The sequence below is a fragment of the Hylaeus volcanicus genome, chromosome 8 (assembly GCF_026283585.1).
Source record: "Hylaeus volcanicus isolate JK05 chromosome 8, UHH_iyHylVolc1.0_haploid, whole genome shotgun sequence".
Taxonomy (NCBI): Eukaryota; Metazoa; Arthropoda; class Insecta; order Hymenoptera; family Colletidae; genus Hylaeus; species Hylaeus volcanicus.
This window is the reverse complement of record NC_071983.1, coordinates 5,025,896-5,040,296: the sequence shown is the minus strand read 5'-3', so window position 1 is coordinate 5,040,296 and position 14,401 is coordinate 5,025,896. Positions and strand designations below refer to the sequence as shown.

The following is a 14,401-nucleotide window of genomic DNA, read 5'->3' as shown; positions in this document are numbered from 1 at the left end:
CGCGCTCCTTAAACGGGTTTGACGGACGATACGTGTTTACGGTAAACGCGCACAATCGAAAGTAATTAACGGTAAATTTAATTCCATCGAGTAATTCACCCAAGTCTTTGCGTTAATTAAAAGAACAGTAAAAGTGGCTCTCGCGTCGTATTCTCGTCTGTCGACGAGGAAGTTGGACATCGAACGCGCAACAGCGAGAGACACGTGCCGCGAACGACGCCGTAAAACGACGCGTGCATCGCGTCGAACGATTCGAGCGGCGAACGCTGCATAATGCTTCGCGGACGTCGATTAGCCGCGGCGCTGAAGCATTTTCACGACGTCGCGCGTTGTAAAATTTATCAGCAAAGATCTCAACCACGATAACATCCCTCTGGCACTTTAATCAACCGCGGCAATAAATCGTATCTTCCGTGATCGAGCATTCTTTGGAAGACAGAAGTCTGACCCGGAATCTTTCGCGCAAAGGACACTTGGTCGAGAATTATTGCTCAAATCTACTCTCGAAACAAAATTTATAATCACAAGACCGTGGTAAATGGATTTCGAAATTTTAGACTGACCCATGCAGTCTGTACCGCACTAGGATAGACTACTGCGGTCGGTTAGCTTGTTTCTTTATTATCGAGACAGCGATTGTCGTTGAATTTACTTACTCAGAGAACGAATACCATGGGTTTGGAGTTCTGGCACCAGGGATATTTTCCAAGGAACGAGATAAAATGTAGATTGCTAGTAATCCTTACCTGCAACACATAAAACAAGAAACAATTAATAAAGTTTCCAGACGCACCGATGAAGGTAGAGCAATGTTCATTTTGTTTCAGTACAAAAATCTTGAAGTAACGTTGCGATGAACCACGATAGGATTTACAGCTAGGTGTTAATGTTAACAGACAGAGATCTATTCTCGTCGAGGTCGACTATGTTTAGAGAATTCGAGATCGTTTACCTAATATAGATCTAAGGCGATGGCAGCGCTATCGAGTGCGCGAAATTTGGCTGCGCCTTCCGTGAGCTCAGTTTTCATTATTCCCCTATAATTGTGGCGCGATTTACTTGGCAATGACCACCCTTGGCCGGTGCTCAGCTTCTCAACTGGTATTTAGCGAATCGTTTTCGAGCATCGCCATTTTACTCGACGATATCGACTTCTCAGTGTACACATTTTACTAGAGATTGTGTCAAAACTAACATATAAGCTTGCACGTAAATATATATCCAAGTCGATATTCTTAACACTTAAATTTCTGTTACTTTCACATCTACTATACATTAATTGCTCAACAGTAAAGGTTTCGCAATTATTTATCTACGACGTACCCCCTAGCTGCTAAATTCGGCTTGAACGAAAACTTAGAATTACTCGAAGCCTCTATGCATACCCGATACCCATCGAACGTCATTGTAATCGATCGAATCGATCCTTCAACGTCCGCCAGGCTGACCCTCGACCAACGTCTCTCGAACGGAACAGACGTCGATGGAGTAATTATTTCTCGCCAGGCACGTTAATTTACGACCGGTCGTAATTTCTGCCAGGCTTTTTGCGGGCGTCGACGCAAAAGGTCGGACTCGACGAATCGCCGTAGAGTGTTTAAATCTCTTTAACGACAGCCACGCGGCGGCCGATCGTTAATTAACGGAGGGAACCTGGCCGCGAGAAGCATCGTGATCTCGGCGCCTTCGCGCGAGACGCGGTGACTTTACCAGCGACACGTTTCGTTATCTGCCAAGACGCGAGATAAAAATTCGTCGTCCGCGATAACGACGAGGGAAAGGCGTTTTCCAGTGAAACCGTCGTTACTTGGAAGCGTTACCCAACGTCGATAATTTTTTTTTTCTCCGCGCCGAGTCGTTGCGTCACGAGAGAGGAATGATCGTTATCTGCTTGGTTTCTTTGCTCTTCTCCGCGACTGTTGTTCCTCCTCGTTTTCCCGTGGATTTTGAAAAAAGAGTGCGTCGATAGGTCGATCGAAGCGAGGATGCGAAGCGATATCGCGGGAAACTGGTGGATGGTCTGACCAACAAGGGCTGATACTACTTGCCGAATTTTCTCCCAGGTACAGCGGGACACGCCGATCGTTCGATTGTTCTATAAACCTAATTCGATCGTTTCGAGTACTGGAATACTTTCAGCATCGATCGAGGGACTCGAGTTACTCTAACGCCTCGAATGTTATTCGATGGACTTTTCGAGACAACAAGTACACGTGCATATTCGTATGTAAATGTCTAACGTAATAATTACGTACGTACTTCCATTTGTTGGCAATTACAACGTACGAAATTATCAATTGCGCAACGCGTCTCTGTTGACGACAAGTTGACGCACATCCTCTGTTGTTTGGAGTTCGCGAAGAACAATTTATAGTGGAATTAAAATCGAGACGCCTGATCGCTGCGTTTGCTCTGGAGTAAACAGCTGAAAATAAAATGTCGAAGACTAATAATAATAGTACCGGTGTCCTATGATAACGCGTTAACGAACAGCGAAGAGACAAGGTGCGACAGATGTCAGTTTCCACGATGACGCGGAGTTCTCTCGATAACGACGCCGACACGGGCAACAATTATTCCGTTTCGCCGTTTTCACCAGCCGTTCCAATTAATCCGCGGTCGCGTATCAATTAAAAGTAACGTTTTTATGCTCGGACATGGAATTACACGTAATTTCCATATGCCATTCTACAATCTCCGTTCGTGTTAATTAATAATCTGCATCTATAGAGCGCGTTTGCATGCAACTTGGCGCAGGGAACGATAAACGTAAAAATATTTCAAGCACGAAGGAGAAGATGATACATCCTGGTGATCGATGAAGGAAACGAGCTCGCGCGGAAGGGTGAAAAGAAGACAAAAGAAGTAGAGGGAGAACGAAAGCGGAGAGGAACAACGCCGATATTCGGCGACGAGAGATAACCGCTGCACGTTAAAGGGTTGCGGGTTCAGGATCGATGCTATCACGAAATTGGGATCGTGGGCACGCGATACCGTCTCTGATAACGTTTCATCGGCCCCCACTTCCTCGTCGTGATATCAGTATCCGGTTGTCCTTCTCTCGCTGCGTAATATCGCTCGACGACGCTAATCGCGATAGAGCCGCTATATCGGTGCGTGCACGCGTGTAAAACGCCCCGATAAACTTCGACTCGAGCGGATAATTTCCACGCCATCGATTGCCATCTCTCTCGCGTGGATTTTCGAGAATATTTTAATAAGTTTGTATATCAAGAAGCAACGTTGAAACGGTGTTACAATTCCAGTTTTCACCTACTGTTGGAGAACTCGCTTCGTTTTGATCCGATATGGACCAAAAATAGAGAGATCGAAGCGTCCACGTAAACTATTTAAAAAAATATTCTGGAAGTTTTAAGCAGCTATTTATTCACCCACGAAACGAGCGAGTTTATTTATAAACCGTTTACGACCAGATATCGGCCATCTCACGATAACCAAAATAATGTTTGCGGATCTACGAAACACAATACGTAAAAGTAGGTATTAATTCCTTTACTATCGGCTGTAACAATAGCCTGGATTATATAACAGACAGCGAGTAGACGTTCACTTAAGATCGATCGTAATAAAAGGCATAAGATAATCGGTACGTCGATTGCATAGATACGAGGGAAGACATTTTGCACAAATTAACGACTTTATCTATTCAAATGGGTATTTAAGTAAATTCTGACGCATTTAAATTTCATTTTAAATCCCTGTTTTTTATTTGTCTTAGACTTCCGCAAATTGAAAACGCATAACATAAAATGTATTTCCATTTTCCAAGTGAATCTTAAACGTACTTATTATTCCAACGAAACGGAAAGGATCACGGATACTGGGAGACGGTTCGAAGATGCTGCGTTTGGGGAAAGATTTCGATTAATCGTGTTATATTGCGTTCTTCGTCGTCTCTTAAGACCTCTCGTTATCACTTCAGGGTTAATTATCATCACGCGAGATCGTCGTAATCTTCTTGATAATTCTTCGCGATTACTCCGAATTGAACCTTCCACGAGATAAGAGCAACGAACGACTGCTTACGAATTTTACGATACAGACATGGAATTTTACCTTCCGACCGATACTCGACGATTACGAACAAAGCGTAAGTGCGAGTAACAAATCGAATACAATTCGAGTAGAAAATTACGAAATTACCTTACGAAAGACGTCTGCGAAAGACTCGAATTTGCATGACATATGACATGTGTCCCGAGGATAATGCTTTTCATTCCGATTATAATACCTGGACGCCAAGCGTGAAACACAAATCACCATAAAACAAAATTTACATGCCAAACCTGTTCGGACCGCGAGACGAGCTGAATATTAGTCGAATAACAGGTGACTCGAAACTCTGCGCAATTCATTCGCAACGACTAATATTTTGCCCGGGTCTGCTTCCCATCGAAGCCACGCGACTTCTGCTTCGCTTCGGAGACCCGAATTTATTTCACACGGCGCTTCGTCGTGATAACGAATTTCGCGAAATTCCCCAATAAATTTATCAGCGGCGCAATTCGCCGCGTTTCCTGAGAGTCGATAACGTTCAACGTTTAATGCCCGCGCGTTTCGCTCTTTACGGCCTGTTTTTAATCTCGTCCGCGAGCCATAATTCGCCACCCCGCTCGCTGTCTCTTTTCCAGGCGAACCGCGAAACCATCCCGAGCACGGAACAAACGATGGTCATCAAGGGAACAAATAAACCAACCGAGGGAAAAGCGACGCGAGCGATCATTGATCGCGACGCGTCGCGCGACAACGAATATTTCTCGCGATCGTTGATTCACAGTTGAAAAAACGACGATGATAAGCGCTTGGCTCGCATACTATCGACTTCCTGTCGCGCGACAATTTGGTACATGTACCAGAGAGCATTGGGACCAAGCGCATTCGAACGATTACGTCGTTGAAACGCAATTTTCAAATATTCGAAAGAATCGACCGAAGCCTGGAAAACATAGCGCCGCGGCCGGTGCGACGCTTGCAACGTCGAGAAAAGGCGTCGTTCTATTTTTGCGTGAAAATTGATCCATTCGGGTTGCCGCAATTTCCAAGCGTATCGCGAGTGTTTCCAAGACAGTCCTCGATGATCGCGACGTTGACGCAAACCGCGTTGCATCCAACCGCAACCGTATATAGTCCATAATTATTGAAACTCTTTTAAAGACCTTCTCTGCGAGTCGTCTGAGGCTGCCACGAGGCCAGGACAGAGAAAGGCTTCGTTTTAAACTCGACGCGAAGCACCTGGCCGGCTATAGCCGATAATGCTTATGCACGACTTGCCCCGACCACTTTGAACTTGGAGGGTCGTGTAAATCGCATGGAAAACGGGGTAGTAGGTCACTCGACGATGCTATGCTACATTCCGCGATACACGTTAACGTATTCTTCCGAGAATTTCCCTCGATTATACTCGATCCACTTTTACTTTTACGCGGCGTCGTGTAAACTGTAGGATACTTTGACGCTGACACCCTTTGTCCGCGCTTGACGCTCTGTGTCCGTGCAAAATGGTTGCGTGGAAACGTTCTTTTAACCATCAATTGCCTGTTTCACGTAAACATTGCATGCTCCGCCTCGTAAACGTTTCGCTATCGAACGATTCGCGACTGACGCGAGAATCGAAGTCGATTGGAAATTCCTAATAGTCGAATCTACCGTGAAATATTTGTTTAGAGATGTCGATGATTCTATACATTTCTCTCGCAACGTGAACAGACTTCCTATTTGAAAATAGTTATTTGGATCGAGCAGGCGACGAAGCCCGGCGTTGAAACAACGCAAAATTGTCAAAGTAAACACAGCGAGTGTACGCACATGTGTGTCCAACATGCACGTGTACATATATGGTGGCGAGGGTTAAAATTACGTTCGACTACAGGGCAACTCGAGATTCGTTTGGCAACCCTGTCATTTTCTCGAGAGCTCTTAACGAGGCCCGGTCCCTTCCTCTTCATCGTGCCACCCTCGAAAAATGCAACCCCTCTTAACTGCCTCGACCCAAGGTGAAATAAAAGCTGTTACACTTGGTAACGAGCTTGAAACAAGCAATAACGTCGCATAGAAATTTATTACGGTAAACACGGACACGGTCGTCCTTGGAACCTTCTTTTCCACTGCACTCGCGATCGCGTTGTACGGTACGTCCGAAATAATTGCTCCGTGATTTTATTTTTATCTTCCCCGCTGCCGATAGGAGACCTTTGACGGAGCACGCGAGCTACCCTGAAATCATTTACTCCGAGTACCCTTCGGATTCCCCTGCAGTTTTCGGTGGAGCTTCTTAATCACCTACTGGTTACGATAAGGTACATTTAACGGGGATGAAAAACGTGGTCGGTTCGAGGTTCGGTGCTAATGCTTTCAAAATTGTAGCTGATCGAGTAAATCTCTGGTAGAATTAACAAGGTGACGAAAACAGGGTGGACTTTGGCTTCACAACGAATTTGTGCTTCGCGAAGGCAGTTTCTTCGGTTCGCCGACGAGTTCCGTTTCGTCGGAAAATAATTCTGTCCGCGAATCTCTGAGAATAGGTCGACGAAACCGGAGACCTCGCGAAATACGGGTCTCGCGAGATCGATCGTCGCAGAAGCGAGCTCAGACGACGATTTTTGCCAACAATACGTACGGCCTATAAAACTACAAGCAGATACCCCTCCGGTGCTTGGCTTCGTTATATTGGATTCTGCGAATCAATAAACCTCGCTTGCGTCACGACCATACCGATCCTAATGCAACGCTGTTGCAACGCGAGTTTAAACGCTCCTGCACAAAACAGGAGAATCTTCGACTGGGAACAGGCCTGTATTTTGCAAAACGCGTATAAAAGACATTTTTACTTGTTTGTCCAAAGATCGAATATTCTTCGACTTCTCCAGGAACGAATTGTTTTTATTCGAGGTTCAAATCGACGTCGATTCAAGACTACAAACTCGCGGCGATGATCTACGATAATAGTTAAATAGCTGCTTCGATAAAATAAAATTGTCGAGTTGATGTAACGTCAGGAACGAAAGTAAATATGACATGAAATAAAGGTCGCGACGGGCCACGAGCTACGTTGATCGTGATTAGGCGAGTCGGAGGAAAGCGATACGTTGAGCGATCGCAAGGTCACGGATGATTAATATTAAAATGCGATTCTGACGTACCAAATGTCACTGCTTTCACTATTGAAATTCGACGATGAAATGAATGTATGATGTAGTACCAGCATGTTTGACAGATCTTTCCTTCCGATACTTTGCCTCTATTATAATTGTAAAGTGGACATTTCCATTTGGCAAAGTTGGTTGCCGTCCAAAGAATAGTTATGACTTTGACAAAAAGAAATATGTATATATAAAATGTGTTTCACGGTATATTATTTTAAATAGCATTTTAATTATTCATCCGTGGTTGCTCGTAACGAACAAATATCACCGGTTGCTCGACGCGAGACTGTTGCCTACCGACAAGTATTCCGTTCCCAAATATTTGACTCGTGAATTAATAAACACGAGGTTAGGTATTAACGGGGTGCCATAAGCTACGACTCAACGTTAAAGCTTTCGTTTCAAAGGCGTCGTCCGCGCGTTCCTCTGTTTTCTTGCACTCTCTACGGTTTGTTGTTCTTTGTTTGGTTTCAACAAACACATGGGGATGGGGTGGATTAGCTCGAGTGAGCAGTTTCGGTCCGCACGGTTTTAATTAACGTCGCGTATTGTCGTGTTGGAATTCTGATACGATATTTACTCTTCCGGGGATGCCCGACCTTAACCTCGTGCTGCATGCATATTTTTTTACGTGTTGCCTTTTTAAGCTTTATACATATTAATTTTTACTTTGATTAACGTTTTCTCGACAAATATAATTTCATACTTGATGTATATCTCCAATGTACAAAATAATCGAGTTACACGAGGGTACTATTTTATACTTCGCCTTACAGGTGAGAATTTATGAATCGAAGATCAGTTCCTCGATCGCATTGGTTTTTCACGGCGTATTTATTTTACTAATCCATTCTAGTTTGCAAAGTGAGTACAAACAAGTCGCCGATTACACCCCGTCCTCTCGTCTGTGATCCCCGTATCGTAAATCGGTTTCTTTCTCGTTAAGCGCGATAGTTTTTATACGATGGTAAAACGCATAAGAATTTACACTACAAATGAACCGATTGATAATTACAGATCACCGATGCAGAAGCGAACACCGATACTTTCGTTTCACGGTTTCCTATTTAGTTTCGCGCGCATCCATGACCACGGTATTGCGAACAACTCGTGCAAACTAATCTCGTAAACAAACAGAGGTTGGATCGTTTCGTAACCGAACCGATCGTACGGCGTCCGATAGCATTTTGAAACGCAACGCGCCGGTTGAAAAATTATACTTCGAACAAGGCAACCTTCGCCGCGATGCAATGCACGATAATAGCTTTCGCAACGATAATGGAAAGGTATCGCGCGTTACGAGCAAATCGTCGCGCCATAATTAGCAGAGGACACTAATTACGGCTGGGAGCGGAGTTCGTCTCCGCGTGCCGAGCGCGATTGATTTTATACTCAACTAAACCCCTTTCTCCCTGCAACCCCTTCCACGGCGCCATTTTTCCACGGGGTCTACGTTTAATCTCGCTTTCGTCGCGGAGAAACGCCAGGGGGTGGAATTTATCCCTGGGACGAATTCTCCGGGTCTTCAATAGGGGCGCATTAATTTTCGGCAGGCGCGAACGCGCGTGGAAAACGCTGCCCTCGTTAATTACCAAGAATTTGTCGCCTTCCCCGACGAGCCGCTCCCATATTTTACGTACAAATAATCTGCGAGGGTAGGCATTTCTGTAACTATGCTATTCCAGATAAGAAAAGTGAGAATTAAAAATATAACCTCGCGTTCGAACGCGTTTCGTCTGTTCCCGTCCGTCTATACATGACTCGAAACGAATTATGAAAAATTCCGTTCGCTTTAATTATTCGATGGACCGAAAATGATCGGTATCGTGCGGGTAGTCTCTGTTCGATATATGGACACGACGAGAACGAGACGAGGATTGTCAGCAGGTCGCGTGTTTGCGCGAGCCTCGAAAGCTTTATTTGCCAAGGGAGATTTTCCAATTAAATCGTGATTAATCCGTGCGACGAATGCTTAGGGACGAATGTTTACAGCATGAGGGAAATAAGTTGCTGGTACACAACGTCGAAAATCGATACATCGGCGAGGGGGTGGATTCGGGGTGGAGAGGAATCGACGATAATCCGATTTCGATGGCCTGCACTAGTTGGATAATTCGTTTGCCTCGTGCCACTCAATTCCGAGGAAGTGGGACGGACGAACACGGTCTCTCTCCGTCTCTTGCGATCGCTGTACATCCATCTCTGTCTCAATCACTCTTTTCCCTCCGTTGATGGTACTATTGAATTCCGTTTTCCTTGACTCGCGTGACTCGAATCGCGAAAAAATTCAAACTGTGGAGAAAAAGAGATTTACGAGCGACGATATTATCGTCGAGAACAATTTCATGTTTGAGACGGTACGGGGACGTTCGCTGATAAAACTATTTACTTCCGATTGTTTACGAATCGCGCGACTGCGAGCTATTGGATGAAAAACGATTGGTTGACTTTAGACAAAACAGTATTTTATTACCCTTAAATCGTCTCATTAGCGTCTCCAAGGGTACGTGTTTCCCAGGTTGAGAATCGCTGGTTTAGACGGTCACGAGTCGGTACGACTCAAGGGACAGAAATACTATGCGTTTAATGGAGACTGCTCAAAATTGGAGGATTACCTAATCAAATAACGTCGTTCGCCGGAAATATCGAACGTTGCGAAATTGCTTTGTTCGATAAAGTAATCAACGGTGATGTTTAATGGCTCTGCTAGAACTGATAAAGTTTAATGCTTCTTTCATCGCAATAAAACAAAACCTCTACGACGCGAATTCTCTGCCACATTTGTATTCCACCATCCCTACCTCTAACACTGTTTAATTTAAAGGAGCCAGGGGTAATTGATGATAGCTCGCTTAAATATCTTTGTAATCACGCTATGGCATCGAATGTCGTGCATTCAAGCTTCAAACCGTTACGCGAAGACTAAACCGAGCTAAAATGGTACACAATGCTTCCTTCACCACCGACATTTTGTCTATTTCACAAAATCGTGGTTGGAAACGCGATCCAGTAAATATTTTCATCGATGAACTTTCTTCGTACCTATGCGTCGATACGATTTCGTCTAATTCGTTCGTTAAACGCAAGTTTCGCCGCAGCGTCTCGAAATTGCGAATGGAAATCGTCGTTTCCGCGGTTAGGAAAAGCTCGTTCCAGACCGTGTTGCGACCTTAACGTAATTTGTCGTAATAGGCATGTTTATTTGATGTAACACCGAGTCGACTGAGTCACCGAGCTCGCTCTAGATCTCTCGACGAGACGACCTTGCGGGGTAAAACGAAACGCGTCGAGAGCGAGCGCAGTTTCCAGATCGAGATTAAATCGTCGACATTCGTTCGTCGATTTAAACAAGGCTGCATTCCGTCCGTGTAAACCCGTATCGATGAATCGACACCATCGCGACACACTCGAGTATCTCGCTACTCCGATTTGAATACCGGAGATCGATAATTCCACGTGCAAATACATATCGAGGCTCCATTTTCCATTAAGGTGTCAGCGACTCGGTTATTCCATGTATTCCAAGCCTTTACGCTACGTTATAACATCGTAAGTATGCGTACAACGAGTTCCTGTTTATAGCATTTTATTAAATCGTGTTTAGATTATATAAACGGTTTCAACATAATCATCATAGTCGTGTGCAAATGGCCCGTCTACAAGACACAAAGACACGATCGTAGATGTTAGATACGGCTCCGTTTGTACGGCTGACTTTCATTTTCATTGTTGACACTGCATCGCCCGAAGATATCGAAGATATTGTTCCAGATGTTCAGGTATCCTTCTCGTTTACCTTCTGTGCCGTTTTGTTATTCGTTACTCGCTCTTTCGGTAAATAAGGAAAGTGGTAAGCAACTGTTGAATTTATACTTAACGTTATCGTATTCCTCTAATTCGCAATGCTTTTTCCTCCTAGGCAGAACAAAAGCCTTTGTATACAACAACTACGTCTATAGTCGAAAACATTTACGTACGCTATCGGTTTTGGTTTGATTTTTCACGATATTTCAGCGGGAAATTTAAAGGAAACGCGTACTTTTCGAAAAATTGGGTAAGTTTATCCTATCCAATCGCTAATAGACTCGACGACCCACGAGAGGGGATATCCGAGTGGCACGCTAGAGCCGCAATGTCCCCTCAGAGGGGACGTTCGACTGCAAAGGGTTAACTCTCGATGAATCGTGTGACTGTGTGCGGTAAACGCCTGTTAGCGTTCAACGTGTATGTATTTTCAACGCGTGGAAGAGTTTTTCGCGCATGGGATACCGTCTTGCTCCGAAACGTTGAGGCGACGAGTCGCGCGCCGTTATTGCGCCGCGGCAGTAGAATCAGTACGTACGTAGACAGACGCGCTCGGTCGCGTGACGCGTTAACAGAATTCGTATCGCGACCCGTGCATAAATTACCTACGAGGCGCGCGTGTACACGTTGAACCAGGCTAGAGAAACATTTAGAGCGGCCTCGAGTCGACGGGGGAGGCTCGATACTCACGTTTGTCTCTGTCGGGCCAAGCGCAACACTATTCTCGTCCCTCCGGTTCGTGGTACGAAAGCACGAGGTGACGTCAATGGAAGATCACTAGTTCCGTAACAAACCCGGGATATCCTTGTCGACGGGTTATCCACAATCCTCTTCCCACCAGGTACTGGCCACTACTAAAATGCTCCTCTTGACTCACGAAAGAAAAAAAGAAGAAACGAAGCTGTCACACGCGCAACACGATTCTCACTGCGATCGCGTTACGTCGGAATATGGGTTACGTCGGTTTACTCCGTATCTCTTATCGCGTTTGTGTACGTGTGTATGTGTACGGTGTATAAAAGTAAAAAAAGAACAAAAACGCGGACGTTGGACGTGAAAGATAAAAACGGAGTAATCCCTCGACTTCTTCGCCTCGCTTCCGTTCGTCGCGCACTTTCCGATTTTCCTGTGGCTCGCGACTGTTGTGTGTTGCTCGGTGCAACGTCGGCCGCGTTGTGTCGTGTCGGGTCTTTCGAAGCGCGGCACTGTGCGGAAAGAACTCGTCGTTTGCGCGCGCGCGCCAGTTACAGCACACGCGTATACATATATCAAGGTATATACCACTGCGTATACATATATATTTCTCTCTTTCTCTCTCTCTCTCTCTATATATATATATACACGTGTTTATATACACACACACGCGCGTGCCCCTGCAACGTCCTTCGTTCGGTGAGCGAGAAAACGTTTTATTCCACGTAACCAGTTACGCGAAAATCCACACGAACAGTCACTCGCGAGTGCCGTTGCGAGACTGGAACGCGGGGAAACATGTGCGGTCTCTTACATACCAGTCTAGGCGAAGGGGAATTCGAGAGTAGGGATAGCCACCGTAGAATCGAGTGGTGGGGGTACGATCCCCACTCCGGAGCCAATGTAGGGGTAATTGGCAAGGACGCGCGACCGCGACGTGTCACGAGCACTCGACGCACTACTTTTTTTTTTTTAGCCTCGCACTTGCTTTTGATGACGACACGTTGATAAGGGAAGCTATCGCCAGCCGCCTTTCGCGGACATTTGGAATGACTGGTCCGGTTGGAAAAAAGTTATTTCGTTTCGAACGATACTCCCCTCACGCGACACGAGTCGCGGGAAACAAGCAGTGGCGCACCCACTTTGGCAGCTGGGGTGCAACTAAAAGTTGACAGGCACGAGCGCGTCACTTTCCACCCTCTACGCTGCTTTATTAAGGGAGAAATATTATTTAGTTTTTGCGCGGGAAATTACATGAATCTGGACGTAACGAAAATTTATCGTCGTTATTGTTATTTCTCTTTTCTTTTCATAACGACTTCGTTCGCTTACGTCTTCGCTGCTACTTTATAAGCTATTGTCGACTGTCGCTCAGTGTTTTCTATAGAATCTATTGTTTCAAGAAACGTTTTGTTATGCGATAGGTACCGCGTACAATAGATCACAGCATTTGCCTAATTAAGTTTTCCGTATTATTCCTTGGGTGTTTTATTATTACTGTTGTTACTCTAATTCGTTTCGAAAAGAAAAACACACTTTCGCGATATAAAAAGTAACAAAATAAACTGAACCTTGATTTACTTACGCGCGAACGAGTACCCTAACGTACCGGAAGCTCGCTATCTAAAGACGATCGCGACAAATCGCAAGGTACATAGATTCGTATCGCAACTTCCTCAATGATGTAAGCACGGGACGCAACCACTATTGTAAACCGTCCGTATTGTTTTAGACATAAATTACTTTTCGTTTTCTGTCCAACGAAAGGGCAGAGATTTAGTCAGTCGTCGCTAGTTTTCGACGCGCTTGAAAAGAGATAGCACGCTGGAATTATTTCACGAGATTCGCGTGTAAACAATTCTTGGCATGGCATGGTTCGTTAAAAATCGTTTTCAGCGTATTCGGCTATTTCATTTATTTGAAAAAATACGCTATACAGGAAACGTAATGGACACTAGCAGAAACACGTACATACAGTTGGCACTCAAAAACAATATCATAGGAATGATTTGTCGAATGGCGATGTTTGTTCATGGTTATTTTTTATTTGGATCACTTTTCAAGTATGAATATGTTATCACTCAGAAGTGGAGTACACGGATACTCGTTAATTTTTGATCGCGAGAATAAATAGAAAGAAACCTGTTACAATTAGATATCATGGCCATAGTAATCCTATTATCGCGCACTTGTCTAACTTCGTGACGAATTAAGTAGTCGCGTCATGGAACATTGTTCAAAATCGAAGGAACATTTATACAGGATATTGCATAACCGATTGCCGTACACATCGATTCGAGAAAGTTACATAAACCTCCGATAAAAATAATGACATTACGTAAAATAATAATGAAAAAGACACGCGGATGTTTGAATGAAAATAACTTGCATTAGCTGGTCGTAACATTTTGCTTTCATGCTTGATCTAAATAAAAATACATAGTCGACAATTTTAGCGGAGACGCGTATGCAACCGCTAAACTATCGTTGGAGCGACATTCTAGGTGTGGACAAATTATGACGAAAACATGTTCTATATCGTGTACAGGCTGTCTCCGAAATAGGTAGTCTATCTTTAGAATACTATTCTATTTACCTTGAGGGTGAAAACGGATCCCATGGCCATAGACGTAGGAACGTTTCTTAGATGCCTAATATTATACATAACCGAGCTATTTGTTTGGATCCCATTTTCAGCGGGAAGGTCTCGTCGATCGATCGATTATAGTGTCGCAAAGCTG

The 14,401-nt window shown here is 44.6% G+C and overlaps 1 protein-coding gene across 6 annotated transcripts in view; it reads right to left on the bottom strand.

Moving 5' to 3' along the window:
• The window catches only part of LOC128880948 (protein Tob1-like), a 78,201-nt gene that overhangs the window by 30,164 nt on the left and 33,636 nt on the right, over positions 1-14,401 (bottom strand). The window contains exons 1-2 of one of the 6 annotated variants that reach the window (XM_054131542.1): positions 11,658-12,860; positions 657-746 (exon numbers count right to left, since the gene is read on the bottom strand). The exons of 3 other annotated variants lie outside the window; for them this stretch is intronic. The gene's annotated coding sequence lies outside the window, so the exon portion shown is untranslated. Of the gene's footprint in view, positions 1-656; positions 747-11,657; positions 12,861-14,401 lie in introns of those variants that run through there. 2 more of the 6 variants (XM_054131543.1, XM_054131540.1) reach the window with 2 other exon arrangements.